At 39.5% G+C, this 27,773-nt stretch overlaps 1 long non-coding RNA gene across 1 annotated transcript; it reads left to right on the top strand.

Annotated features, from left to right (window-relative positions):
- The first annotated feature begins 9,605 nt into the window (after nt 1-9,605).
- On the top strand, nt 9,606-10,692 carry LOC111927016 (uncharacterized). The gene is made up of 3 exons (XR_002863336.2): nt 9,606-9,774; nt 9,962-10,191; nt 10,631-10,692. It is a non-coding gene; the product is annotated as an uncharacterized LOC111927016 (long non-coding RNA).
- Nucleotides 10,693-27,773: the final 17,081 nt, after the last annotated feature.

The following is a 27,773-nucleotide window of genomic DNA, read 5'->3' as shown; positions in this document are numbered from 1 at the left end:
CCCAGTGTTTCTTATTTGCAGTGGCAGTTTGGCTCACAAGCTGTTCTCTACTAGCTCACCTGCTACCCCAGCCAGCTTTCACAGTAGCCACAAATCCTCCACTGCTTCTTTTGCTGACAGCACTTTCTGGTGTAAATATGATCTAGTAGCTCAACTTTAAAGCCCACAAGATGTGGCATGCATCAGACCACACTTCCTTTGTTGTCACCAGTGTTCTCCATGTCAGGATGGGAATAAGAAGAAAAGACACAATTGTGACTGAGGTATGCTAAGCCTTTGTTTCCTAATTGCTGTAAGCCAGAATGCCCATTCTTTAGTTTTATAAGCATCAGTTTAACTCACAAAATTAGGTAAAAGGAAAAAAAAATTACACCTTGAGGCAAATTTTCTCATTCAAGTTAAACATTTTTCTCTTGAACAGCAGGGTCTATAAAGGAAACGCTGATACAACCTTAACCTTGGCAGCACAAGCACTGGGGCAGTGTTAATCAATGTAAAGAGCAGGATCAGTGCTTCAAGCATTAGTAAGAATCACCGAGATCTCTGCATAGATTGGTACAAAAAAAAAACAAAACCAAGTCACAACTCAACAAAAAAGGCTTAGAATTTTCTATTCCTCTGCTGAGGTTCAAAGGCTTCTTTCTCTATTTCTGATATGAAAACAATATGAAAATAAAGTGTCATTTATGCATAGTCTTAAAGATGAAGATAAGTCCTATCTGCAACAGATCTTGACAGCTCTGGCCAAAAGAAAGTAGCCACACATTATTACATATGTAGAAGCTGTGTGCATGTGGCAGAACAGTTGCGACAGGGACAGCCTGTTACTAGGAAGCAGATATGCTGAGTTTCAGGTTCATGTTACCAGGAGACTCGAAAAAGTTGAAACTCAGCCTAACCAGGCTGCCAATGGCCTCTAATGAAAATTTCCATTTGGAAAGGCTTGATGTTGACTTGGCATGACACCAAACAAGCAGCCTGCTGCAAAATTTTACACCAATTGTATTTCTCCTAATTAAACCCCGTCTGACCTCAGCATTAAGAAACAATTTGTTTCAGGATATAACCAGCACACATAAGCAATTACATTCTGTTTGCCCTATTAACATTTTTTGGCTTCTATGCTTTCCATTGCTTCTACTGTTTCAAATGCTGCGTGGGAGCCAGAGGTATAGAAAGTGTGGAGTGTCTAAAATTTTTTGTTGGGTAGAGAGGTAAGGGAGGAGAGAAACAGAAGCTTGAACTGAAAGTATCATCAACTTTTAATCATATGATAGGCACCCAGAAGTAGTGATCAGATGGTGCCTTCAAGTTTATTCAGGGACGATAAAAGACATGAAGTGTCTTTTAAAAGATAAAAGAAATGAAGTGATTTATGCAAACCACTGAGAACATATCCATCAATATCCTACAATTAAAAAAAAATTTAAAAAAAAGTGATAATAAAATTATTCTCTCTCCTAACTTGTTATTTTTCATTCAGTTCTCTATCTTGTGCTTTTCACCAGTCAGTTAGAAATACTAGAAAGGACAGCCTTTGGTGCCCTGGCTGTGAAATGCTACCCCTAGCAGGAGACAGGATGCACTTGTCTCTGTCTTTCTGAGGGTCAGGGAAAAGTAGCTGTCGGAAGACAAATGATTTAAAGGTGAAGGTGGGGCCATGCTGCACCTCTAATACTGAGGGGTATCTGTGGGGAATTTTCCAGTTCCTTAAGAGTCTTTCTCACTGACAACTTCAGTACCCCTCAGGCACAAAGAGGGTTGTTTTTTAATACTATGTAGGATGTAAGAATATAGAAATAATTTGTGCATCATGGTTTCTTCACAAGCCAATGCTCTGAAGACCTCTGTCCCCTGCATCTAGGTTGGTGCTCAAGGACCTACCTTAAGTGGTGAGAAATCTGGAGGAAGGAGGGAAAGGAGAAGGGGGTGGCCTGTTGACCACGCTTTCTGCAACATACACAGGATGGGTAAAATGTAAAAGACAATTGGAGACAGCAGAGGAAAGAGAGGAATGAAACAACCAAATGAGGTGTGTCCTGAATAGGACAAATCAGCTACAGTTTGGAGATTTCAGTAATTTTAGTCTACAGTGGGATAGCGCTAAAAGCTAGATTAGACCTTTCTGCATTTCTTTGCCATTATGAGACTGAAGAAGACTTTCTAGTATTCAGATATTCAAGGAACTGTCTGGAAAATAGCAGCAAGATGTGTTCGTGCCAAGGCCATTAACCCTCTATTCTTGCCAACATCAAATTAAATAAACTGAGAAAACAATTTGCATAACACTGTCACAGCGATATACAGTCAAGGCAACCTTTTGGAAGACTGAGCTTATGAAGAGGTTTAGTAGAGTAGACACAGTCAATGACTACGTGGTAAGACCTGGGAGTGACCAAGTGTGACTTTTGGAAACAGGCTCTGCATGTCTATGCACAGCTCTCACATACGGATATATTGGACTCCTGCGCGGCTCTTATGGGCCACTAAGTGCAGCCTTCTGCTTTGACCTCTGTGCAAACTGCTGGCAGGTTTCCCTGGTGGTCTTCTAGTGGCTGGTGAGATCCAGAAATGTACATAAATATGTGAGCCATTTGAAAGCAACAAGAGAACAGAAAACAAGAGTCTGTGGTCACTGGAGGACATGGAGTCAGCTTGTGCAAAAATGTCTAAAACAATCACTTCTGTCATTGTCTGACTTTTCTTGCTCTTTACAAGCAGTTGAACCTTGAGTTCTCTTTCAGCAGAACAGCAGCAGCCACTTCCCTGCCCTGCTTTCACTTGAACTAAGCACATGATACAATTCCGTACCAGATTTGTGTCCTGGCTATTTGATATGTTCACATGACAGCAAATGGAGTAGCAGGATGTGCAATCCAGAACACAAGATCTGAAACTCTGAGATGGGACACAAAACAATATAAGGCACATCTGGAGTCTGAAATCTTTATGCTAACCAGTTTCAGCTATTTACAGTTGCTTCAGATTTGCTATGTATTAGCAAAAAGAAATAAAAATGTATGTATGGGTAATTATCAAAGTATGCTTTAACTTGAGAGATTCTTTCAACTCTCAAGAAAGCATTTAAAACTGAGTAAATGAAAATGTGCATTTTACACATTGTCTAACTATGCACATTCTTTTCAATGTATTTGCATATTTAAACAATTGTCTGTAAAGAATGTGTTGTTCAATCCCACAGATAAGCCCAAGAGAGCATGGCTAAAATCTATGCTAACTCATTGAAAGCATAAATCTTAATTTTATTTAAATATCAACTCGTGTAGTTTAATTTTCTTTCTTGTTCTGACTTTGTTCTCCCATCTCAGTCTCATCAAAAACCAAACAACCACTCAAATACCTATCTTAGCATCTTGAAAAGCTAAGGAAAAACCCTATGGAAAGGGAAGCCCTCTAAGCTTTCTCTTGGAGCTGTCTGGGAGCACATACAACATTTTCTTTACAGTCAATTGTGTAAATATGAAAATACCTGGAAATGGAATATATTTAGGCAAGTTTTAAAATGCATAATATTTATTCAACTCTAATAGCTTTTTATTAGGAGTCAATAGGGTCTATCAACTAAATGGGTATTTCTACCATTTTCAATAGACACATTATTTGCTCAATAGACCATAATGATTCTGAAGGAGGCATTAGGGCCTATTATGCAAATCTCTATGTATTGTAGGTGTATTCAAAAATAGTGAAATTTTGACCCTGGCTCTTCTACAGATCCTGATGCCATCGCTCTTTAGAAAGCAAATTGTGTAAAACTAGTTTGAATGAAATAGAAAGGTTAGAGGTAGCTCAGCAGAAAGAATACATTTTTTTTTGGTTGGGCTGCAGAGCAAAGAATATAAAAAAGTTTTAGTTCAACTTGAATCAATCTTTTTCTTCAACAAAATATATTTTTTAAAAAAGGAAAAAACAATCGTGTCTTAGAAGAAACATTTAATTTCCCACACAATATTTTCACTCCTTTTTGACCCAGTAGCTACACAAATAAATTCATTGCATTTTTGGCTGATTAAAACATTCTCCCAGGAGACCTGCAATGAATAACCTGCTTGACACTGGATGTGAGCAGGAAGTATTTGAACAAGAATTTGGACCTTTTTTAAGATGGCAATGCCAGTCACCCAGCACTCTGGTTGGTCAGTCCTCTAATTTCTTTCCAGCTATACTGCGGACAAATTGTTATAGGCTGACTGAGAGCAAATTAAAAAAAAAATAAATTAATGCATGTAAAAGACCTATAGAAATGGCCCATCTGTAATGGTATGGGGAAATCCTAATAGCACTTGGTAGGTGGCCTGATTCAAAATAGGTAATAATGGAGATGTTTCATACAGTTTCAGTGGGGTTTGGCTCTGTGTTCCTTGTTGCATGCCAGACACAAATAGATTTCTTTAGGATTACTTATTACAATTTTAGAGGACACATATAACCAGAAAAGATACTTCTGACTCACATAAATGGCATGAAACTCCCTCAAATTCAGCTGCAATTGTCAAACAGGTGTTTTCATTCTTATCAAATATTGAAAAAACTAATTTTTGAAATTAAAAAAAATATAAAAATAGGTCCATACGCAACAATTCAACATAGAGCAATGAATCCTGGACTAAGACAGCCAGACTAATTCAAGGACCACAGATAATATTTTAAAAGTTTGGACAAAATATTTTGCACATGTGTCCTTATAGCTTGTGTAAAGTGTTTAGGTACTGGGTGGATGCTACTGCCTGGTCCTTTGGCTCTCCTACGTGTCTTTATAGAATAGAAAATAGCATAAACATGACATTAAAAAAATACCAAATTGACATTCCTTAATTTGCAGTGTACTGCAAAGTTCTTTTGATTTGAAGGGCTGCTTTTATTTCTTTTTATTTTAAATGCTGAAATATTCAAAGCCAAACAAATGACCAAATGACTGGGTCTGCTGCTGTCAGGAGCAGATACACAGAACACCTGCAGAAAAACTTACGTGTGACTTACATGCAGCAACAACAATGACTTAGTTACATTCTTTATCTGTGCATAATTAAGTCTAATCAGTGTTTTTAAGAAAGGGCACAGTCTCTGGTGAGGCAGGGTTTGTAGAAAGAAGCAATATTTTGTATGAAATCATACTGTTTGGAATTATGTGCACAGAATGAATGGACATACATTCTCGGTTGTGTACAGCTGGTGTATTTGGAGAAAACCAGATGGACTTCTGCGTTCAGACCCTTCATCATGTTCTGTTCATCAGAATTAATTTGCAATTACAGCCTGGAGGATGACCAAGATTATACAACTATGTTACATTGTATGGTGTACTCGTCATATCCTTCCCTGAGGACCACATGAGGTGAGTTTGCCACATCGACACTTGTAGCTTCCTTAGTTTTACTAGTGGCTGCAAGTAGGTTTTCTTCACAGAATAAGGTTGCTAACTAAGAGCTGACACTAAGAGCAGTGTGAGCCAAATGGCCATCCCATGACAGTAGCTGGGCAGATGTTCTTGCTGGCCCGGAGCTTAGAGGAGTGAATGTGAGGTAAAAATGGACAGTGCATAATGATCAACCAGAAATGAAGGTGAAGATTTGAGTAACTTGACAAAAGAACCCCAACCTTGCTATGCTTATCTAGATCTTATTTGTGCTTTATGATCTCATACCAGCAACAACAAAACTTCCATTTTCTTTTTTTTTTTTTTTTCTTTTTTTTTGTTTTACTCTGTCTTGTGAGAAAGAGTTATTGAAATGAGTTTTGGGGCTGATAAATGCCCTGGAGATGCTTTGGCCCATTGCTTTCTTCTAGACCATTTGCCTTTAACTCTCACTTGAGCTTCTGTTCGACAAAGTTAATAGCTGCAAATTCTTCAGGGATGGTTTGTTAAATCATGTCCAAGAAAATAAATATAATGAATGAACAATCTCAGGAGAAAGCCCTGACATTTAAAAAAAAAAGTAAATGAGTCTCAGAAGTATCAAGCCATGGAATAGACAAAGTACATTAGCAAAAATGAGGTATGTTTTAAAGCAATTAGAGGAGGAGATAAAGTCTTCTCCAGGGGAATGCACCTGAGTTCTTGAAAACTCAACCTAAAGCTAGTTGTGTACTGCATCCTGGCATCTAACAGGTCAGACATGAACTTTGCTCGTAGCTTCCCTCCCACTCTCCCAGCATTTCAATGTGCTTCATCTGCCACTGCATCAATGGACTTTGATATGAGGAATCTGGAGTATAGCTTTGAACTCCACTGAACCCAATTACAGCTGGTCATTTCAGACAGCTGTGGTGGTGCAACTCTGAACTAGAAGGCAGAGAGTTCACGACAGACTCAAGCACTGCAGATGGAGCAGCAAATTCATCTGGTGCTGGGGTATTGCAGGTTTTGTGCTCCAGGAAAGAACTGGCAATCTGAGCTAAGTGCTGCATTAATTAAAAGGAAGGTATTTTTGCAACTAGTGCTTGGTATGTGCTGGGGTTAATGCCTTTTAACTGCCATGGCACAAGTGGTAGGTTTAATCTCTGTGTGCTGCTGGAGGTGCGTAGGGGATTTAAGTCACTTACTAAAAGGGGCAGAATTCAGCTTTTCCCCCGCTACCAATATAGAGCATAACTCTTGTCGTTGGCAATGGCCCTTGTCGTTTAATGCTCGAGAGAGGATAAGCATAGAGGGGATCTCTAATTTCCTAGAGATATAGGGAATACCACATCAAAATGATATTAGAAAGCAGACTTAGTTTTGCCCTTGGCTTGTGTAATTAAAACCTAGTCTGGTGACAAGGTACTGCTACACATAGTGATAAAGACACCCTTGGGCAGAGGACTACTGAAGTCTTATGCATTGCTAAAGTCCTATTAAAGCCTTTTTTGCTTGGCTTTATTAAAACCAATTTAATTTCTCAGCCCTGAAAATGTACCTGTGAAATGTTTCCGTAGGCCTTCCCCAGTATTGATAGCTTTCAAATGCTTATTGCAGATTCTGCTCTCACAAAGACAGCGAACCAATCCTGATCTCCATTGCGTTAAGCAAGAGCGGCTTCTCCTTGGTTCTCATGCCTGCTAGCCATTTCCCTCAAGAAAAGAGGACCAAGAAAGCTTGCCTTTCCAGTTCTTTCTCAGGTGGAAAGAAAGAAATTGCATACCATGCTCATGTGCACAAATGCACAGTCCTTTTTCCCATTAAAAAGAAGTAAAAAATTGTGGCAATGTCTAGCCCTTCCACTCCAAAATTTAGTTACAGGTAAAGCTTTACATTAGATACAGAAGAGATCTGACATCAGCTCTTGTTTTGTGGTCACATAACTGGAGTTTGGCATTACCCAAATCTCTTGCTAAACCTGTATTTTTCTTATGCTTACTATAGCTACTGTCTAAGAGGTTTGGGCTCCTTTTCTTTCCCCCTTTCAATTGCTGGATTTTTTTTTCACTCTGTCTAAATATAATTTTAAATGCAGGAAAAATATTCTTGGGATGGACTCTTACCAATGCCCACTGGAATTTAAGCCAACTGTATTATTCTATCATATGGATTTGCAGTTCTGATTACTCCTTGTACTCCATATGAAAAGCTGCCACTAAATAATAGCAAAAAATGAACTTTCCCATGTTAAAATTGTGCTGAAAAGAAATCTGTGGTAAGAATAGTGAAATTCCCAGGTTTCTAATCACTCCCTTGCTCTTGAAAGGATCATTTTTAGGTAGTCAGACTGAAAGTGGGAAGGGACCGATTTAAAAAGAATATGATCAGGAGACATTCCAAATTTTTAAGCTGTAAAACTCAGCCAAGTTAATAGTTATTATTAGCTGAGAAAAAATTATTGGAAAGTAATTGTAACAGAATTAAGAGAAAATAGTTCTGCCCTAAAAAATCTCAGTATACAGAAGAAAACTGTACCCAAATGGTACTAATAGTCATAAAGGTTCTATCTAAGGGCTCCATCTTGCTTGGCATTTAAGGTAATGTGAAAGATACTGATTTTTAAAAAAATATAAATAACATTTAAGACAGAAAAAGTAGCAAGCAGAGAACAAAACCAAAAAATACCTATTGTCTTTCCTCCAGAATTGCCAGTAAAAATAATCTGTGTGCTCTTCAGGTGCTAAAGGATGATTTTTCTGCCTTAATATAATTTTACTAAAAATTTCTGTTATTTCTAATAACTCTCTTACACCTTGCTCTTTTAAAGACATCTCATGCACAAACAATTTGTGGTATTCATCTAAGAAAAGTGTACAATAGCCAGAAGCAGAAGTCAACTACAAGGAGTATGAACTGAACTTTCATAGCAATATGAAAATACAAGCAATATGAAACTGAGTCTTCCATATGTCTTAGGCTATGTACATATTTAAAGATTCCCAAGACCAAAACTTCATTTTTTTTTTGCCTGAAGAAATGTCATCTGCAATACTACAAAGATCAGGTGAATGTTGAAGATGAGAAGGTATTTTATGTCTTCTTTATGTCTTCTGATATAAGGAAGTTAATTTAATTGCTTTAATCAAGGCAAAATGCAATCCTCAACAGAGTATTAATCACATCAGTCTCAGCAGAAAGACATTTGGTCATGTAAAGTGGGATTTCTTCTGGATCATAGACAAACCCGACTCCAAAGTAATGTCAGATGCTGAATTTTTCTGTCTGTAGTGATAACGTTCAGTGTAGCAACAAATTAAATTCCAGGAAGGAGGAAACAGATCTGGTTGGCATTTTTATGCTCAAGCTGCAGATGCTTGATTATATCTACAAATATTCTGAAAGGGAATTGAATTTTTCTATTCTTTTTTTTTTTTAAACTATAGGATCACTTCTAAACATTCGAGTACATTATACTTATATTGCCCTTTTGGTCTGGAAGACATATGTGTAGTCCTGTAGAAGTCCACATAGTCACAGAATGCCACAGAACATGCCATTTTCTCATTAAGAAAAAATCTGTGATTTTTTTCATGTGTCTGGCTCTTCTCTCCAGTTGATAAAACCAATTACAACTCATTCAATTTTTGATCTACTACAGTTAGAGTTGACACAGTCAGAGGACAAAACTCCCACAGGGTATAAATGCTCTGAAATCAGCATATTAAGGGTATCATTTCAGAATGGTGAAGACCAAGAATTCCCACTGAGAACAATGGAAAATAATGTTTTCTTGTTTAATTGTCTTCTCTGATGCCTGAACAGGCTGTGTAGTCCCAAGGACTTATGAAAACAAGCTTCAGGTTCTAGCCTGGGAGCACGTATTGTGAGGGATCTTGTTTCCTGCCATATGGTCATGTGAGAAGGTCTTTTAATTTCCCTTCTACAAGCAAGATCTAACACCAGCTTCACTAACCTCACTTCTTTCTTCTCAGTCTGTGACTAGACTCACAAAACCTGTATCTTTTGTTTGCAATAAGTAAAAAAGAAAAATATTGTGGGTGGTCTTCTTCAGGTAATTACTGACAATAGATACATAACGATTCTGTTATAAAACTGACAGTTTTTCTCAGCCAGCTGTCTTAATCACTTGACAATGATTGGTCAAAGGACTGCTGTGGTCTTGCTTCTTTTAAACTGCTATTTTCTCTTTGCTTTTTGTTTGTTTGTTTGTTTTTAAAAGGGGCCCCTTTTGGATAAGGCAGCTGTTGCCCCCCTGCTGGGAGTTGTGTTTCTGACTGGATACTTGAGCTTCAGCACATGGTCATGAGTTGGTGGTGATTCCCTTCTCGAGGCATCTCTCATGCTCTTCAGTGGCCTTTTTTTTAGAGGCAGAGCAGTTTCACGGCTGACTTCAGGTGTGCTCTTTGAATACCACTTTTCCAGCTGCTCCATGGTTCAAATGAGTTCATCCATCCCTGACACTTGCACAGAAACACTCTAGAAATGTATTATTTAAAGCCTGCCTTCCTTGGTGTTTCTGAAATAAAGGTGTAAACTTTCTTTAGAGGCCTGAGAAAAGAAATATTTCCTTTGCACTTGTAGGAAGAAGTGAAAGGCCAGGCTTTGAGCCTCATGAGTATCCCCAGAGGGCCCTTATGGCAGGAGATGTGTGAATTTCCGGAGATGATATTGTTCTCTTCCTCATCTGAGGATGCTGAAGCCACCGAGGAGCATTGTGCTGACACCTTGCCACTACTGTCACCAGAAGGATGCTGTGATGTTACCGGAGCAATTAACGTGTCCTGTGTCATACCTTCACCTGGGCTGGGGAGGTAGGATCTGCTCTAAAAGGTAAAGGTCTCTTATAGATTTATGATGCTTCCATGCTTTCTGTTATTGCCTGTTTGTCTAGTTGCTCAAGATAGAAAGGAAAACAAGGAGTCTAAAATGAACACTATATGGTAAACATATTTTGAAGGGCCTTGTGAAGGGCTGGGGTCTGGAGACTTAGCATAAGGAGTATGAGGAGGAATGACTGGATCTTACTGGTATTTTCATTAAATATGCTTTTTCATTTTCTTATAAATGCTTTGTTGGGGATGCCCAGTTGAATAAGAAAAGCACTTTTCAGGGTCAAAGTTCCTTGTTCTAGGATATAAAATTCTCCAGTTTTCTAAGCCAGAGTTGGGGGTTGTCTTCTGCAAGTTAACATTTTTGCATAATATAAGCCTGTGAAGGCTCTTAATACATGGGCTTTTCACTCTGTTACAGAATGAAAACAAGTTTAAAAGCTTAGGAACTGGAATTGCTGGTCTCCTGGTAGCAGTACATGGTGAGCATTTCCCTTGCAAAAAAAAAAATCAGATAAAAACTCCAGAATATTGCAATAGCAATCCCAAGTAGAGCTGTAAAACCAATGTACAGAGGATGTGTTGGAGCAGAATGGTGACAAACCGCAGCAGGTTCAGGGAAGCATCTGTGTGTGTGGTGGTGTGGAGAACAGAGGCAGTTGGTGTGTCACATGCAGGCAGTACCTCTCATTGGAGCACGTCTCTGTAAAGCAATAGAAAGGAGCTGAGCTTTTTGAAGCATGGTATGTAAGAACATCTGCCCTTCAAAATGACAGTAATGCATCAGGTAAATGGAGGTGAGCTAGAGCTTCATGCTGCATCTGACATAATTAAAGGTGATGAAAAAGTACTGCTGTGGTAATGGAGGGGATATGGTTTAATACATCTGTCATAAAGAATGCATTGTAAGAAGAGCAGAAACAGAAATAAAGATGCACCAGCTTTGTACAAGCAACAGAATTTCCCAGCACAATTTCTGCAGCTTTCATCAGGCGCTTGGTAGCATCTTTGCAAAATTATTGTTATCTCTGGCCTTGTTTGAAGTGTTATGCTACCCTTCCATGGACTCTGTCAGGTTACATCTTGTTGCAAGGGACAAGTCCTGTGCAATGGCTTAGCCCTCCAACTTATGTTCTTAGATTAAATCTTTGGGTAACTCTCCGGACAGTATGAGAAGTGACAGCCTTAGATCAGTTCAGGAGACAAGGGTCTTGTAGTAATAGCCCCACATTCTGTGCTCATACAGTAGTTTCCTTCTCAAACACTATAATAAAATAGTTTAAATAAAACAAGACCTGTATCAAAATTTTAAATGGAATATGCAAAATAAGAATAATAAAAAAGGGGTGACCCAAGTAACAAGAGTTTCATGAGGAGATTGTGAAACACAAAACAGCAATAACCAGCAAACAAATAAACAAAAAAAATAAGGTTGGGAGATGACTGCACAGATTGCAATTTAGATAGAATAAATGCATTAAGACCAGCAAGAAGCCCATTTAAATATTCAAGCTGAGTAAGAACCAAAGCATGCACCACAGTTTTGGTTGCCTTAGTCCTTAACCAAGCACAGATTTTAAAGATGTTCAATAAAGGGAATGGACAGTTCTTTACAACAGTTAATATGGAATGAAATGACAAATTAGAGTAAAAGGTCATACCCAATTGCTGTGTTGTGGCCAAAGAAATATGTTGTGGTGATATTCAGGAAGAAAAAGGAAAAAAAATAAATGGAAAGGAGGCAAGTTAAGAGACAGGGCATATATAAATCTTTTGCCTTATCCACATAACTAGAAACAAAAATTAGCATCCATTGGGAGATGTCACTGAAGCAATGCAAAGCACAAGGAAAAGCATCCTTCAAAGAATAAAGGGGCAGCACCCACTGGGTATTTTAATGTAAAAGGTAGCAGATTTACTATAAATGTAGACTCCCAGCCAGCTCCTGGGTGAAATCCTTGGCTCAGTGCCATGGCTGACAAGTCATGGGACAAGCTAACTTTAGCACCCTCTCTGTCCAGGAGGGAAGGACTTGATAATACCTACTCAAAGCCCACAGTGAATCAGCTCCACTGTTGGCAACATTTGTGTCCTTCTTAAGCTGAAAATTTCCTAAGATGCTTTCTTAGTGGTCCCTGCTCCTCCCCACTCCACCAAAATTTAGACACGATTAAGCCTGCTATGTCCTTCAGACTTCCTTGGGCATTATTGGGTCCCTGTTGGTGGATGAGCAGTGCCGTGAAGAACCATGGTGTACCAGAACTTAGGGAATGGCATGAACAACTCGTTGGTGCAAGCAGAGAGGTTCCTGGCTGAAGCCTGCTGTTGAGAGGGCAGGAGTCTCACAAGAACTGTTGGCTCTGTGCCGTGGAGAGGGAGCTTCCAGCCAGCAGGGCTTGGATGGTGAGGTCCCCAGGTAGGGTAGCAGATCTGGAAATTCCTGAAGGAGAATAACATAACAATCTTTGCTGATGCTATCGCTTTTGATGCATTCAGGAAAATGAGTCTTCAGGTGCATTTTTTCCTCTGTTTTTGAAGGGGGATAAAATAAGCAAAATTTTTTTTAAGATTATACCAAGATTACAGTTGACTTACACTGCTGATTTCTTATGTAAATACTCTGTAAGAAACTCTGCAAGGCTTTGAAACTTTGGCTAATCATTCAGCCAAAATTGCTACTCTATATTAATAATAAAGACAGCTATTGATGATTATGTTCTGGATTTACTAATCCAATCACAAATGCCTTTTCTCTGTAGTTTTTTTGTACTCATATTTCTTACTCTTTTTTTTAAAATATAAAAATAATTGGAAAAACCTCAATAAATAGATTACAGGAACAGAGAGGAATTCCATTACTATACACGTTCTTCCCCTTTCAGAGTTTGCATGTTAATTATTTAATAGCAGAATACAATTAGGGCAACTAGAGAAAAGTGCATTCTCTCAACTGGACTTTCCATTGTGTGATATCAGCCTTATTTGCCAGTACTGTGGGTGCACAAATGACCCACAAAGATTTCACTTGAAAATCCAGATTGGACACTGGTGCAGGTGTTACATCAGGACCTTTTGTGAATAGAAATGCATGTCTTAGAGCTGTTCCCTGCTCTTTTTCTCCTCAAAAGAGAGAGATGAACTGAGATCGGCTGTTTTATTTTTTATTTTCCCTAGCTATTTTACAGACAGGATTATTTGTAATCCAGTTTTCTGGAAAGAACTACTTCATGCTCAGCTATTTATAAGTTTCCTGCTCCTTTTCCTTCCAAAACTGCTGTGCTGCTTTCTACACACAGCCCTCTGCTCTCGCCTCTCCCTGTGCTGCCTTCTCTTGTCAGGGTCTTCTGGTTTTCAGCTGGTGTAGCATTATGGATACCTTCTCCTGATACTTTCAGTTCCATAGAGGAGAAGTTATCACTTGACAAGAAAATGTAACACTGGCCAGAAAATATGTTGTTCCAAATCTTATTAATCAGATACAGAGGACATCTGTCAGGTAATTGAGGATAAAATAGTAATGGTCTGGAAACAATAGAAATGGGTAATTTCTGCTATGTCTGCCCCACCTCATTATCTCCTCCCATCTCCCTTCCAGACTATCACCTATATATCTACCATGTCTCTGCTGAGCTCAAGGTGCATCCTGGTGTTACCACACATCTCCATCCTCCCTTCCATTGCTTTTCATTTTATACTATTCAAGACACATCAGGAGGTCTTCTGGTCTTTTCTAGATAAGGGACAGACCAGCTGTGCTGCAGATGTAGAAAAGTGAAGCTTGCTACAGCCTTGTGACATCCAACAGGGTTGTTCAGACACAGGGCTGTCAGTTTCCTTTTCCTTATTTCCGCTTTTATTTTGTTTTTTTAGGGTTTTTTTTGTTTGTTTTTTACTGCTGAAATCCTTTTTCAGAGGGATACTATTTTGCAAAAATTTAGTCTCATGAGCTGTATTTCTCAACTGGGCAAATTTTTGCTATATTCATGTGATAAGATTATTTATAAGATCTTTAACAAGTACTATTCATTTCACAGATTATGACTGCAGCCTCCACACAATGGATAGTGTTGGCAGGGGAAACATAATTCAGTCAGAAGGCTCAAGAAATAATCTATCATGTACAAGGAAAAACTTAGTAGAGAGGTTTCTGGAAGACTAAAGTTTATGGTTTTGTGTGCATATGTTATGGAGTGCTGGTGGCAGTGGTGAAAATGAGGTTGGACAAAAGCAAAAAATGCTCAACTTTTTTTCACTTTGCTTTTGTGACAGTCTTTTCAACAGTGTGGCACTTCATCTTTTAGCAAAGAAGTTTATGGTTTTGTGGGAAGTAATTTCATATAGGCAGTAGTCTAGTCATACAAGTGTTGGGGTTGCCAAAGGACTTGGATTCTAGCAGTCTCCCCTTTTCTCATGCCTCTAAGGAAAGATGTGCCCTGCATTATCAAAAGGTGAATTTCAATGTCCTGCAAAGCCATCCCACAACCTCTAGTATTGTTTAAAGATGAATACTGCTGGTGAAACAAAAGCAGGTTGTTTGCCCTCTGCTGTTCCGGAAAACAACCCCGGTCCATATTCTTGTCTTTAGGGACCAGAGCCTCCCTGTGACTCTGCTTCAGTCCTTCTCTGCAGTGCAGTAGCATCAGCCTTCATACTTTCCTTCCTTGCTCCCTGCTGTCATTCCTGGGAAACATTTAGATCACTGCTGGCCCTGCTGTGAGTCAGAGCAGAGGCAGGGGTGCAGCAGGGGCACTGCATGGGCCAGAGGTTTCCCCTAGTGCCTCAGGGGAGCTTGCAATTGTCCAGATGCTTGTGAGCAAAGGAGGAAGAAAGGAAAGCATGTGGGATTGAAGTGGTGACTCTGCACATCCCACAGCTCCCAGGCTTTCTAGCTCCCAACTGCTGAAGGGCACTGGGCAGTGCAGACAAGATACTTTCTCCTCAGATAGCATGTGCAGAGGTCAATGGCAGTAGCTTAATGCTTATTATTTTTGCCTATAACTGGTATTGGTAATATTCAGGAGGAAAATGTGACTCATAACTTCTGGTTGCTTTCACTCTCTTTTTTAGGGTACACATATTTTTATGCCAGTTCCATCAGTTAAATAGCAACCAATCCAAGTACATTTACAGTCTGCCTTTAAGATGCCAGTTCCATATTGTACTTTCCAATTAAGCATGAGCAGATAAATGGGATGCATTGTTCTCTTGGGTTAACTCTACCATATTGTCATTAGGTGGATACGCCCTCATGAATCCAAGTTTTCTTTCTGTGAAAGGAAAAGAAAGTGCTCAAAAAGTAGGGCAATTTCTACCAAGCAGAATCAGCTGAGAGGAAGAAGAGAAGACAGTTCCCTCCCTCCTATTTTTTTATTTCAGTTGTTGTTTAATTGTTTCTTCGACCCAGTGGTTTAGTGATTTCACATCTATTTAATTAACAGAGAAATGGATAGGGTGCACTGAAAAACAAGAAAGGAAGATCAGATAGACAAATGGTCTCTGTAAGTTCACAGTTCTTAAAACAGATGTTCACCTCCGCTGGCTATGGTATATCATTATCTCCAGGAACCCTGAAGAGAAAGCAAAATCCTTCATTACTTGTAGGAAAATTAGAACAGTCTTACAGGACTTAACACCAACCCATTTCATCAGATCTCATCTCACTGCTGTTGTACTGCTCACAAGTGAACAAGTGTGTGTGTCTGGGGAAACTGAGACTGCAGATAAACATTGCAGATGTCTGTGGAATGAGGGACTGTGGAGATGTGATGATGAGGTGGTGTCTAAAGCAGAAGCAACAAAATTATGGGAGGCTGTGGCAATTCCTCTGTTACTCATTTGGTGTAAAGGCAAGATGTCAATTTTCTCTTGGACCTCTTACTTGCTTTTTGAACATGGTCAGCTTATTATTGAAGTAGGGCTGCCTGACTATTACCTCTAGCTGCCCGAGCCTCTGAAGGGTTAGGGAGTGTGTGGGAAAGCATGTTGCCTCTTGCTTTCTTTTTTCTTTTTTCATTATACATTTCAGACATAAATAAGTAAAATATCAGTCCAATGCTAAAAAGTCTTTATCTTTCTAAAAAAAATCAATAATTATGGCAATTCCTCCTCCTGTCCTAGGGAGATAGACAAGAAATAGACAGAAGAAGTTTGCCCATGCAGTCAAATGCATATGCAATACATGCACAGACCCACCTGTGCAGACTCCCTGGCCTTGAATCTGGTTTCCCCACCTGTGGGGCAAGGAGTGCTAGGTTCTGCTGTGTAAGCAGTTGGGATGGCAACCATGAAAGAGCCCCTTGGAAAATGTGCCCCAAAGACTTTGATTACCAGTGCCCCAGATTTAGTATGCCTTGTGATTATGTTTTATCACTCTTACTGTCTCCACTAACTTTTAATCACAGCTGAGTATTTTCCAATCTGACTGCCATTTCTGACGTCAAGTATATTAAAGGAGTAGTCAAACTCCCAAATAACAAGTGTGTGGATTTGCTAGGCAGGAGGCACTAGAGGGACCCCCTCTGCTTCCCCTCTAGCTCTCACCCTTCCCCCTTACATCAGAGCCCTGGTAGTAGAAAAGAAATGTTGAAATCAATATAAGAATAAATTGCCACGTGGTCCTTATTGTGGAGGCAAGGTTTCTACAGAAAATCCTTGTAATCAGAAAAGAAGGAAGATGAGATTAAACTGATTAAACTGAGAAAGTCAAAAAAGGACAACTTGAAAGATTAGCTTGAGGACGACTGAAAAGCATAATCCTCCATGCATGTTAAGTAGAACAGTCCCTCTCTGTTATCAGCCCCTTCATCTGGTGACCTTCTGTTGCATTAGCACAGAGCTACTTGATCCAAGGCAAATAGTGAAAATTGAAAAGCCAGAATGCCAGTGATTACAACAGGTATCAATATTACTGCAGTGATGTTTTGTTATCATTAGGGAGCTCCATCAGAGCTGATTCTGGAAGCAAAAAGAACAGAAAATCACAAGTCATTACACTTGTGGCAGGCAATAGAAGAAAAGACCTTGTGTTACAGTGGAAAAGCTTTTTTCATCTGTTTCAACCTCTAAAATTACAGCGTCAGAACAGGAAAAGAGGTGGGGGGAAGCAATACAGGAGCTCACCTGTGTTTCTCTCCCTGGGAACAGCTGAGCCTCAGTAGGTTGCACACAGCCAGTGCGTGCTACCCTTTTCTTCTGGAGTGTGAGGAAACAAAAGGCCTGCATCAGTTTTACTGGTTCAATGATTTTTTTTTGCCTCACACCCCCAATTTTATAGCAAATCTGTTCCCATGTGGTCCCAGGAGTAGCAGCAACAAGGCTTGCACCTCTACAGCCTTACAGCTCCACATTTCAGGGGTGCATGTCTGAGGCTGGTGTGGTGCTGTTCGAGGGCAGCATCTCCCTTCTGCTTCAGAGATATAGGAAGGTCTGGAAGAAGAAAGAAAGCAAGCCTGCTCTAGCCAAGGTTTGTTGAGCTCAGGTATATCACATATCCCATCTTAACTTATCATTCCTGATTAGACTGACAGTTTGTGGTTTGGAAATGCGCTTAGTACCACATTGGCATAGAAACATTTTTAGAAGATTATTTCGTTGTATTTTCTTTTAAGTTGGCAGAGACCACAGAAGCTGAGTGGAGAGTAACACAGGTTTGTGACTGTTTACTTCACCAGTTATATTAGCTAAAATGCTTCACATTTGTGCCTGTTTTTTCCTTTTCTTTGTTCCCCCTGCCCCCCAGATTCTGTCTTTTTGCCCCACTATTGCCCAAAAACATGTTATACTTGGGCACTCTTTTCTTTGTCAAAAGCCTGGAAGTCTACAGTGCTATTAATCTTTGTTGTAATGTTGCTGATGTAAATGGAGAAGCATGACTCTGAATCATTTAAATGTTTTGACTGAATCCTAGATTTGTCACTGAGTTGCTATTTCATTTTTTTCAACTTGCTGCAAGTCAGTGCTGCTGTTTCCTCTGCTGCCTTTGTTGGTCTCTAAGTTAGGCAGGATGGCTTTGTAGGTCAGAATGGTTTCTTACTGGGCATTTGTCAAGAGAATGTGACTCCAGTTAAAAATTGACAAAAAATAATGTGGTCAGCTGTCATTAATGGAAAAAGACTATCTATTCTTAGATATTTTTTCATCATTTTTAAACCCACAAAAGTTCACATTAAAAAAGCACAAAGCATTAGTGTAACAACATTAGGCTTAAACATTTTGAAAAATCTGGGGCAGAAAAAAAGGCCCTGGTACTAGTGAAATTTAATCTACCTCCAAAATCCAGAGAACAGACTCATTTCTGGCAATGCTCTTTATTACTCATTTGAAGGATCTTATCTGCATATAACACTAATGTCAGTAAGGGCAACTCAGTGGCATAGTCTTGCCTTGCCTTTCTTTACTGGTGAAGTAAGGATCCCACTACACTTTTGTTCCCAAAAAGCTTCTGCCCTTTTGTCAGTAGGTTGGGACAAACCTAATCTAGGTAGGATGAAGCAGTACTGTTGCCTTGGGAGAGTTCCTTCTTCTATCATGTCTGAATTTGTCCTCAGTTTGCTTAAAGAGGTTTTCAGTTCAGGAGGTAAAGGGATTCATTAGATCTCATTCCCAGAAATGTCTACCTGATTGAGAAAGAGTCCCCTCAGGGGTAATGCTCATAAGCAGGCAGAGGCTGAGGGGCTGAAAAATGACCCATTTTCAAGTTTATCTAATTAGCTTCAAATATATAAGTTAGGTGTTTTGCTAGATGGATTAGCGTAATTATCTTAGTGCACCTATTCATGCTAGGAATGTCAGAAAACCTGAGAACAGAGGAGCTCAGAAAAAAATCACAGAGGCTCAGCCTGTTGACTGCCCTGACTCACGTGTAATTGTGCTGCAGAGGAAAGAGAGAAAGCTGAGAAAAACACAAGGTGAGAGGAGCTGCTTCAAAGACAAAATATTGACAGCTGACCTACAAATAAATTGACAGGGATCTACCTCGGCCCAAGTTCCTTACATACAACTACTACAGAAAAATCATCCCAGGTGCTTGCAGTCATTGCATAAAGGCAGTATATTTATTTTCACACCAGCAATTTGATCTGAGGTACTCACTGTAAACTCTGTATCTTTAGTTTGGCCTCCATCACTGAGCCATATTTAAAATGAATGAAAGGCTTTTTCTTCATCTTGAAAGTTCCTCTTGTGACGGAGAGTGGATTACTATTTTATTGTTTGGTTACAGACATTTTTTTCCTACCCATTGATAACGTAGGTCCTGCACATCTTGTGAGATCAGTTAAAAATTCCCTTGAAAGACAGTTGACAGCTCTGAAATAGGTTTTCCCTAAAAGGGTTTTCATTTCTTTTTTGGAGGAAGGGGAAGGGGAATTAAAAAAAAAGAAAAAAAAGAGAAGAAAGACAAAAAAATAAAAAAGAAAACAAACATAGAAGTAGGGTCAGCTTCTGTATTACTAAGCTTGTTTTTGTTAGGAGTTTTTTGGGTTTTTTTTAGGTACACATCTGCCATGATGTATAGAAGCAGACTGGAGAAAAGAACAGCATTGCCAAGAAAACCTGAGACCAATCAATGGCTCTTCCAATCATTTCTTTTTAAACAGTCAGTGCTCCAGTTGTAAAGTTTGTTCCACCCATAGAAATTATACTGCAAATCTTGGGCTGATGGCCTGACTGCTTTAGTGCCACACAAAATCCAGTGGCAGCTGGATTTATTCACCTACCTTGTTGAACACCCTCTTTTGCTCCTAATTCACGCTGTCTCCATGCCCCCATTCTGTAGGATTAGCTGAGTTTCCAGTTAATGGCAATTCCAAGTGTATCAAGTGTGCAGCATTAATTTCCCCAGCATCTCATTGACTTTCTTGTCAATATTGCCGTGATCCTTTCAGAGCCACTCTTGTGTTCGAAATATTGTAAATGAGTTTAATCACTGGAATGACCTGGTTTTCCAGCAGGGTTGTGCACCCTTGGTAACCATGCAGTCACCAGGTGACCAGCACCCCCTCTGCCCCCTGATTCACCAGGGCTTTGAGTCACGTAGAGGATAACACCATGATTAAAACACCCTTAAGAGTGTTCAAAATAATCAGTTTCCACAATAAGTTATTTTTTTGAGTTGGAAAGGCCTGTTTTAACAAAATCTAAATTTTTCATGTGAAAAAAGTTAATTATTACCTTTTTGTCGTGAAAGTACATCTAAGGTCTAAGCCACAGATAGAGATCTTAACTGGGCCCAACCACTTAATTGCTTCATGAAACTTATCTGATTTAATTTGATGTATCATTTATAACAGAGCAAGTCACCTTTAGCATTACAGCTTCCTGTTATGTTTCCATAGTGTGAAATTGAAAGGATTAAAATCAGACATGATATTTTAATTTTAATAAAATTGAATGGTTGTGATTTAATAATCACAACTTGAAATAATCATTGTTCTTTTTCCTGTAATATTTTCCATCTGGAATTTGGAATGAAAATAAACTTCACAATGTGTCAGTTTCAGACAGTTTGAAACTTTCGAGTGACAACCAGCTTTATCTGCCTGTTTGTGCTGAAGTTATTTTACAGGTTTATGAACTTTCTCCCTTTGTAGATTTTTTTCTTGCTGCTTTAAAGGCAAACATTTGTCCTTGAGTCACAGCAGAGGGCAATCAAATGAATTGAAGACCCGAGTTCTGCCCCTAGCCTTTATTTTTGGCAGAGCAGGGAAAGTAGAGGGAGATGTGTTCTGACATCTGTGGCATGTGGTGGCTGGTGAACTTGCAACTTCACAGCTATGCTCCTTCCTCATATGTGCTCCTCTCCTGTCAGCTCCACTCCGCATCCCAGAAAAGTAACTGCTGGCACCTGGAGAAGGAGGGCTCGCCCTGGCTACAGAGGGACATTTGTTCTGAAGGAGTGGATTGGTGTAAACATTTTTATGTGCACGCACTGATGAGGGAAGAACTCGGAAAGAGAGACCCCAAGAGGCAAAAGGAGAAGAGAGTAGCTAGGAATTAAGTGGCTGGAAAGGAAAAAAGAAATCCAGACCCTGCAATTATATGTGCTTTTTAAGCCTGCTAGAAATTTCTGGGAGGTGTTATGAAAAAGATTTAGAAGGTTCCCACGAACAAGCAGGCTGCTTGCACTGCCAGCTCATGGCTTAGGGCCAGACTCCTATCCAGCTGCCACTGCCATTATGCCCTGCAGGATACCTTAACTGTTATACCTCTGGATGGGTTCACCTCTGGTTAAACCCCTTTGTTTCCTTAGTGGTTCTGCTTCAGAATGTGGTTTTGATTTGGGAAATTAGGGACAACTGTCACTTTTAGTGAGATTTCAGATGTCTATTTGACATGATTTATGCCATCTATTTAAGACATCATAGAAATCCTTTCAGCATGTTCCTATTTGAACATGGATGTGACATTTTAAGAGCCTTGCTTGTTGGTGCACTATGTTTATGGTCTACACATAAACTTTTTGGCTAAACACTAACAAATGTAGCTGTAGAAATAAGATGTGAAAAAAATGGTAACTACTGGAGAAGTAGTATCAAGCCAAGGGCAAGGTGATGAGTTCATGTTCTGAGGAAACTGGTGAAGAAGAGCTACTTTAAAAAACAATTAGGTGCTTTTAAGGACAGGTGGGCACAGGCGAGGTATATTTGGAATGCCCTGATATTCTTCATGATGCATAGACAACTCAAAAAAGTAAGAACATCTCTTCCTGTTATTACTAAGTTATTACTTACATTTAATTAGCACATTGTACCCTCTGAGGGCTGACCTTCAAAATCACACAAGCTGAATTCATACAGAGTTTTGTTTGACTTGACTTGATAGATCATAAAAGACCAGCCCTTATCAGCAATCAAGTCCTCTGTTAGCACTGCCTTTTGTGCATCTTCAGTTGTGTCCCTGCTACTCTAGCAGGAAACTAGCTTGAGAACACTCTTCTCATTTACTGCACACATCTCCTCAGGTCTGGGCTATTTCTCTTTCAGTTGACACTTTCCCCAGGGTACAGAGGTCTGTGTTTCTCCTATTTCCATTCCTTTGCAGATGGAGTGCCTGTTTGCTCCCGCCTTCTGAACAGACACGAATCTGAACTTTTCACATTTTAGGTGACAGTCAGAAGGATAGTATTGTTAGGGATCTGAGCTGAGGCTATTTTTGATTTAGCAGTTGAAACTCTTAAACTTTCAGAAATTTGAAGAAGCTAGTTTCACAGTCTGAGGTAATGTAGTCACGTGACACATAGGAGAATAAGACTTAATCCACTCTGTTTTGTTTAGCACTTGGTTACCTGTAAAGTACCTCTCATTTTAAGAACAGCCTGCTTTTGGTCCTGTTGGCATTGCCTATGTTTTTGAGAAGTTTTGTGTCAGCCATCTGTGTCATAGAAGCTGCAGGTGGATGCATGATGCCAGCAGGAGCTGTGCCAGACCTTTCCTCATACAGCACAAGAGCAGTAGTACTGATGCTGTGGGAATTAGTATTATTGTCAGTCACTTCTTGTTTAACTCGGTTTGAAATGAGCTCGCTAAAGCTGAAGAATGGCTTAATAGTTAACTGCAATTTGGCTGAATGTCAGGTAGTGCCTTTGGGTCTGTAAAAATTTGCAGTGATTAAACCACCTTCTTAAGAAACCTGTTTTGCTGAGCACTTTGAATTTGTGTTTTTATTGTGCCTTTGGTGTACATCATGAGTACAGGGCACAAGATGGAGGCAGTGTTGTTCTTTGAAAACAATGAACTAGATACATAAAAGATTAAGTGAAAGACTATTGACTTGTAGATCCATAATGTGCCTCACAGAGCTGGGGTATTCAAAATACTTATTTTGAGGATGGTGAGAATGGTTCCAAAAGAACACAGCACACTTACCACACTTACCAAACCCAGTGAATTTTACTTACTGCATGTTAATGTCTGCACTGGTTCAGTGTTGAGGATTAAAAACTAATTAATTTGCTACTAAAAACACAGAAAATGTTAAATGGTTGGAGCCTTGGAAGGAACTAAGCAGCAATTGCTGATCTTTGGGCTGGCATGTTTTCCCTCCTTGTGCCTTTGTTTGCTGGCCTGAGACATGCTTGCAGTCTGGAGGGAGATTTGCCTGTTTGCTCCCAAAATCCAGAATATGTGAGATCATCTGCGTTTTTGAAGGAATACATGATTTGAACCACTGTGGGTTCCTTAGCTATTGTGTGTCACTCACCACCACATTTTACAGTTACAGAGACAACATGGAGGGTCTGGTAGGACTGGTGCTGCTTCACTCTTCCTTTTAATGCGTCTCAATAAGGTTATCAAGATAATATCAATTAAAAATAGAGACCTCAGTAAAATTTTCTTTCAAAACTCTGAAAAAAATTACCTAAATGACCCTAGGCTAGAACTTCAGAATTTTATCTGATGTAATATAAAGTAGTTCATTGGGGGTTTATGAGTTGGACTAGATCTCCAATCATCCATTCCAACCCTAACAGTTCTGTGATTTATAGTGGCTGAAGATGTTTTCCAATGCTAGAAAACTGCATTCTTCATATCAATAGTTGCCACAGCTGTTTTTGTCCCCATACTGTACAAAGTAAATCTTTGTAATTGTTGCCCTGGAAAAAGCTGCAACTTTAAATTAAATGCTGGCAAAACATGTAAACATCAGCAGGTATTTCCAGATGTCTACGAATGAGTAAGTGCAAGAATAATGAGGCTGCGGCTGCTGATGATACTGCTGTGCATAAATGTGACCAGGAACCCTTGTTCTGGACTTAGCCCTCCTCTGTTACCTGCCATTCAATAACAGAGCAAAAAGATTATTTGAACAGCCTTTTGGACAGAGACCAAGTTTTGCATTTTCTGTTCTGGAGAAACATGTGAGTGTGAATAAAGGCAAATACACTGTTTGCTCCCAGCTACTGTGTACGTCTTGCGTACTGCAGGTTGGATAAGCATGTGCCATTTTCTGTCAGCACAGGTCTGTCTGCACAGAAAGGAGTTCTGTCACATGCAGATGTAGCCAGGGAAAACCTTTTGTTTGTACAAGAGGCTTACTGACACTAATTAAATATTTTCTTTATTTGGAAAGCAAAAAATTCGTGACTACCTACATGCTCCCAGATTTACACAAATAGTTGCTTACAAACCTCTTATGTTCTGGAAGACTGAGAGGGGATTCCTATTTTAGCCCTGCTGAAAATGACAGAGGTAGGCAATTCAAGTAATGGCCTGTTAGTCAGTTATTAAATATTGCTCTTCAGCAAAATTGCTAATGATGATGGTCTTTCTATGCTACCTTTAGAAGAGTGCAGAGTATATTGTGAAGAGAGATTATCTTGGATATAGAAGGCCACTAGCTTGAATGCTGTCCAAATCAACCAATTATCTGTGACAATCAGCTAGCTCTGCCAGGCCACACAGAGATTAGTTGCTATATAAAGTTCTGTGCTTTAAATTAAATGGCTAACGGTAGAAAGGTGAAATTGTTCAGAGGATGAGACTTGATTTTTAGAGGAAGGATAAATTTTTAGCAGAGGTGGGCTGCCTCCTGTGGGTATAAGGACCATTGTTCTGAGTGTCTTCATCATCCTTTACAAGCTGTTCATAAAAACTGTACAGGTATAGCTAATCTAAAATCCTTCAGCCAACATCGTGCTGTGCAGGTGTATGCTGCTGTGTGCAGGGAGGTGAGTGTTGTGGGACAGGTATGAGGTGCAGCAGAAGCTGGTCCTGTTGGGAGAGAGAAGCAGTAGGGCTGACTTTGGATGACATATTGTGCTAGCTTTGGCTGGGGTAGAGTTAATTTTCTTTTCTCTGGCTGGTATGGGGCTGTGTTTTGGATTTGTGGTGAACACAGAATTAATAATATAGATTTTTTTATTTTTTTACTGCTGAGCAGAGCTTACACAGAGCCAAGGCCTTTTCTGCTTTTCGTACCCACGTGCTGTTGAGGAGACTGGGGGTGCTTGGACAGCTGGATAGAGACACAGCCAGGACAGGTGATCCAAACTGACAAAAGGGATATTTCAGACCATGTTACATCATGCTCAGAACATAAAGTGAGGCGAAGGAGGAAAGAGTGGACATTTGAAGTGATGGTGTTTGTCTTCCCAAATAACCATTACATGTGATAGGGCCCTGCACTCCAGGAGATGGCTGAACACCTGCCTACCCATGGGAAAAAGGAAATTAATGCCTTGTTTTACTTTGCTTGTGTCCATAGCCTTTGCTTTCCCTATTGAATTGTCTTTATCTCATTCTGAGTTTTCTACCTTTTACCCTTCCAATTCTCTCCCCAGTCCTGCTGCTGGGGAAGTGAATGAGTGGTTGTGTGGTACTTGGTGGCTGTCTGGAATTAAATCAATACATATATTCAGAACAGAAAAAAAGGAGAAAAGCACATCTCATTCTTTACACATCATAAAAAACTAAACTACTGGTCAAGCACATGAGCATTAGCTATGATTGCTAGAAACATTTAGTTCTGTCCTTGCTAACAAAGCATCATCTGCAGCTATCGGCAAAATACTTGTCCTCTGGGCAATACTAGAGAAATATTGATTTGGGACAGTTATACAAGGAAAGAAATTTTGACTGATTTCTTCTTTAAAAGAGTTTAAAAAACAGTGTTCGGACATCTCTCTAGAGGTTTTGGAAGAAAGCAGACACAAGGTTCCACTCAGAGGAGCTTGTTCAAATTCACCTGCGTCAGAAAGTCCCGGTACAAGTGTCAAACCTCTGCAGGTACTGTCACTCCTGCTGCTGTCTAAACTAAGAGGTAAGGAAGAAAAAAGCAGGAGGAAGAAGATGCTGCCTTTGCCAGGAGGAGATATAAACAACCTGCCACCATGGATATACTTTGGTTTAGAGTGGATTTTTCACTGCTCCAACGTACCTATTAATTGCAGTAATGTTTTGCTGCACTCCTTTGGATTAAAATGCTATTTCTAATTGTCAGTTAATGGGTTTCAGTGAAAGTAATTTCTTAAACATTATGTACTCAGTTTAAATCTAACAGGGTAACTAAACATTAAAGTAACAGGGGGGAAAATCTATATTGCTCTAATTTGTATTGTATGTTCTTCTCACCAAGTATAATTGCTATTGAATGCCTAAAGCAGCATTCTCCAAAGCATGAATAACCAGAAAAAAAAGTTGCAATTGTATGTAAAAAGCAGTGTCATATCTTGCTAACATAAACATGGGATGAAGAGTCAAGAATTATGTAATATGATGCTCCTCATTAATTGCTGTTTCTCCCTCACTTAGATAGGGTTTCTATGGGTATCCAGCTCCCAGTGGTGTGAGGAAATGGTGAGAACAAAAGATTTATGCATGTTTTGTTGCTAATGTAAGCTACATGGAGCTAAATGGCTAAAGCCAGACTGGACCAGTGTCTGTAATTGTATGATGGACCACATATGTTGTGTCACAGAGTAGCACTTTTTTTCCTCACTGCTGGAGAATAAACTCCATTTTCATATTATCAATGATGGGTCTCCCTCCATATGCACAGGGGGTTATATTGCCATAGGCACAGGGGAGCAGTGTTCACATTTTTCTGTGTGAATAAGGGAGGAGCTGTTGTCCAAGGTATCACTGCTGCTAAGGCTTCCAAGAAGCAACAAAATGAAAAAATCCTGATTTTATCTTTATTACATGGAGTTGAAATTATCTCCCAATTTATCAATAGTATGATCAATGTATGATCTATATATTCCATCTAATATTTTATACCCAACAATAATTTGGTGTAAGAGGAAAAACTATCTTTAAGGGGGTACTCTTGATGCTTTGATGATCCTAATGCGCTAACCAAAACTTTGTTAAAGCCTTAAAGACCTAAAAGTCCAGCATAGCCATGCATAAATAATGTCCTGCAGCCTCAGAAAACTTAGCAGCAGCCTGTAAAGATGGACATCTTTAGGGGCCTTCATGACCTCATCCTCAAAGATTATCTGCAACATTTTAATGAAATCTAACTGACCAGCTATGAGGCACACACTCCCTTGTCTTCACTGTCATGACTGGAAGAACTGATCCCCGTTCTGACTCTTATTCATGGCTACAGAGTGCACACCTACAAAAGAAAACTTATTATTAAGAGAGGAGGTATGAGCTACTGTATAGCAACCTTTTATTCACCAAAATATGGACTTTAATATTTATCTGGTGTCTGTCCCTTAACTTCTGCTTCCCAAACTCTTAAACCTGATACTACTTTTCATTTCCTATAGTCAGAAAATTTCTAATGAAGTGTTATAGTTCTTTCTATGTTTAACTACTTGCTTGAAAGGTGGAAATGTTCATGTGCTAAGTGATGAAACTTATGTACTATGCAATGCATATCACAAAGTGTTTTGTGATGTATGCTTTACAACCTGCTTGCTCTATCACCTGTGCTGTGTCTGCAGATCGAATCCCCCTGGCAGGTACAGATTTATGGGGGATAAAAAGAGAACTTCATCTTCCTCACCCTCAGCTCTTGATTCACACCTTTGTCTCACGACATCCGCAGCACATGTTTTCCCAGAGTTATGCTGGAGATTATTTCTGAGTCCCTGTGCCTCATTTCAAAGGCAGACA

This window comes from Cyanistes caeruleus, chromosome 2, assembly GCF_971803275.1.
Source record: "Cyanistes caeruleus chromosome 2, bCyaCae1.hap1.1, whole genome shotgun sequence".
Taxonomy (NCBI): Eukaryota; Metazoa; Chordata; class Aves; order Passeriformes; family Paridae; genus Cyanistes; species Cyanistes caeruleus.
Note: the sequence above shows the minus strand (reverse complement) of the source record. Positions and strands in the feature narration are given on the sequence as shown.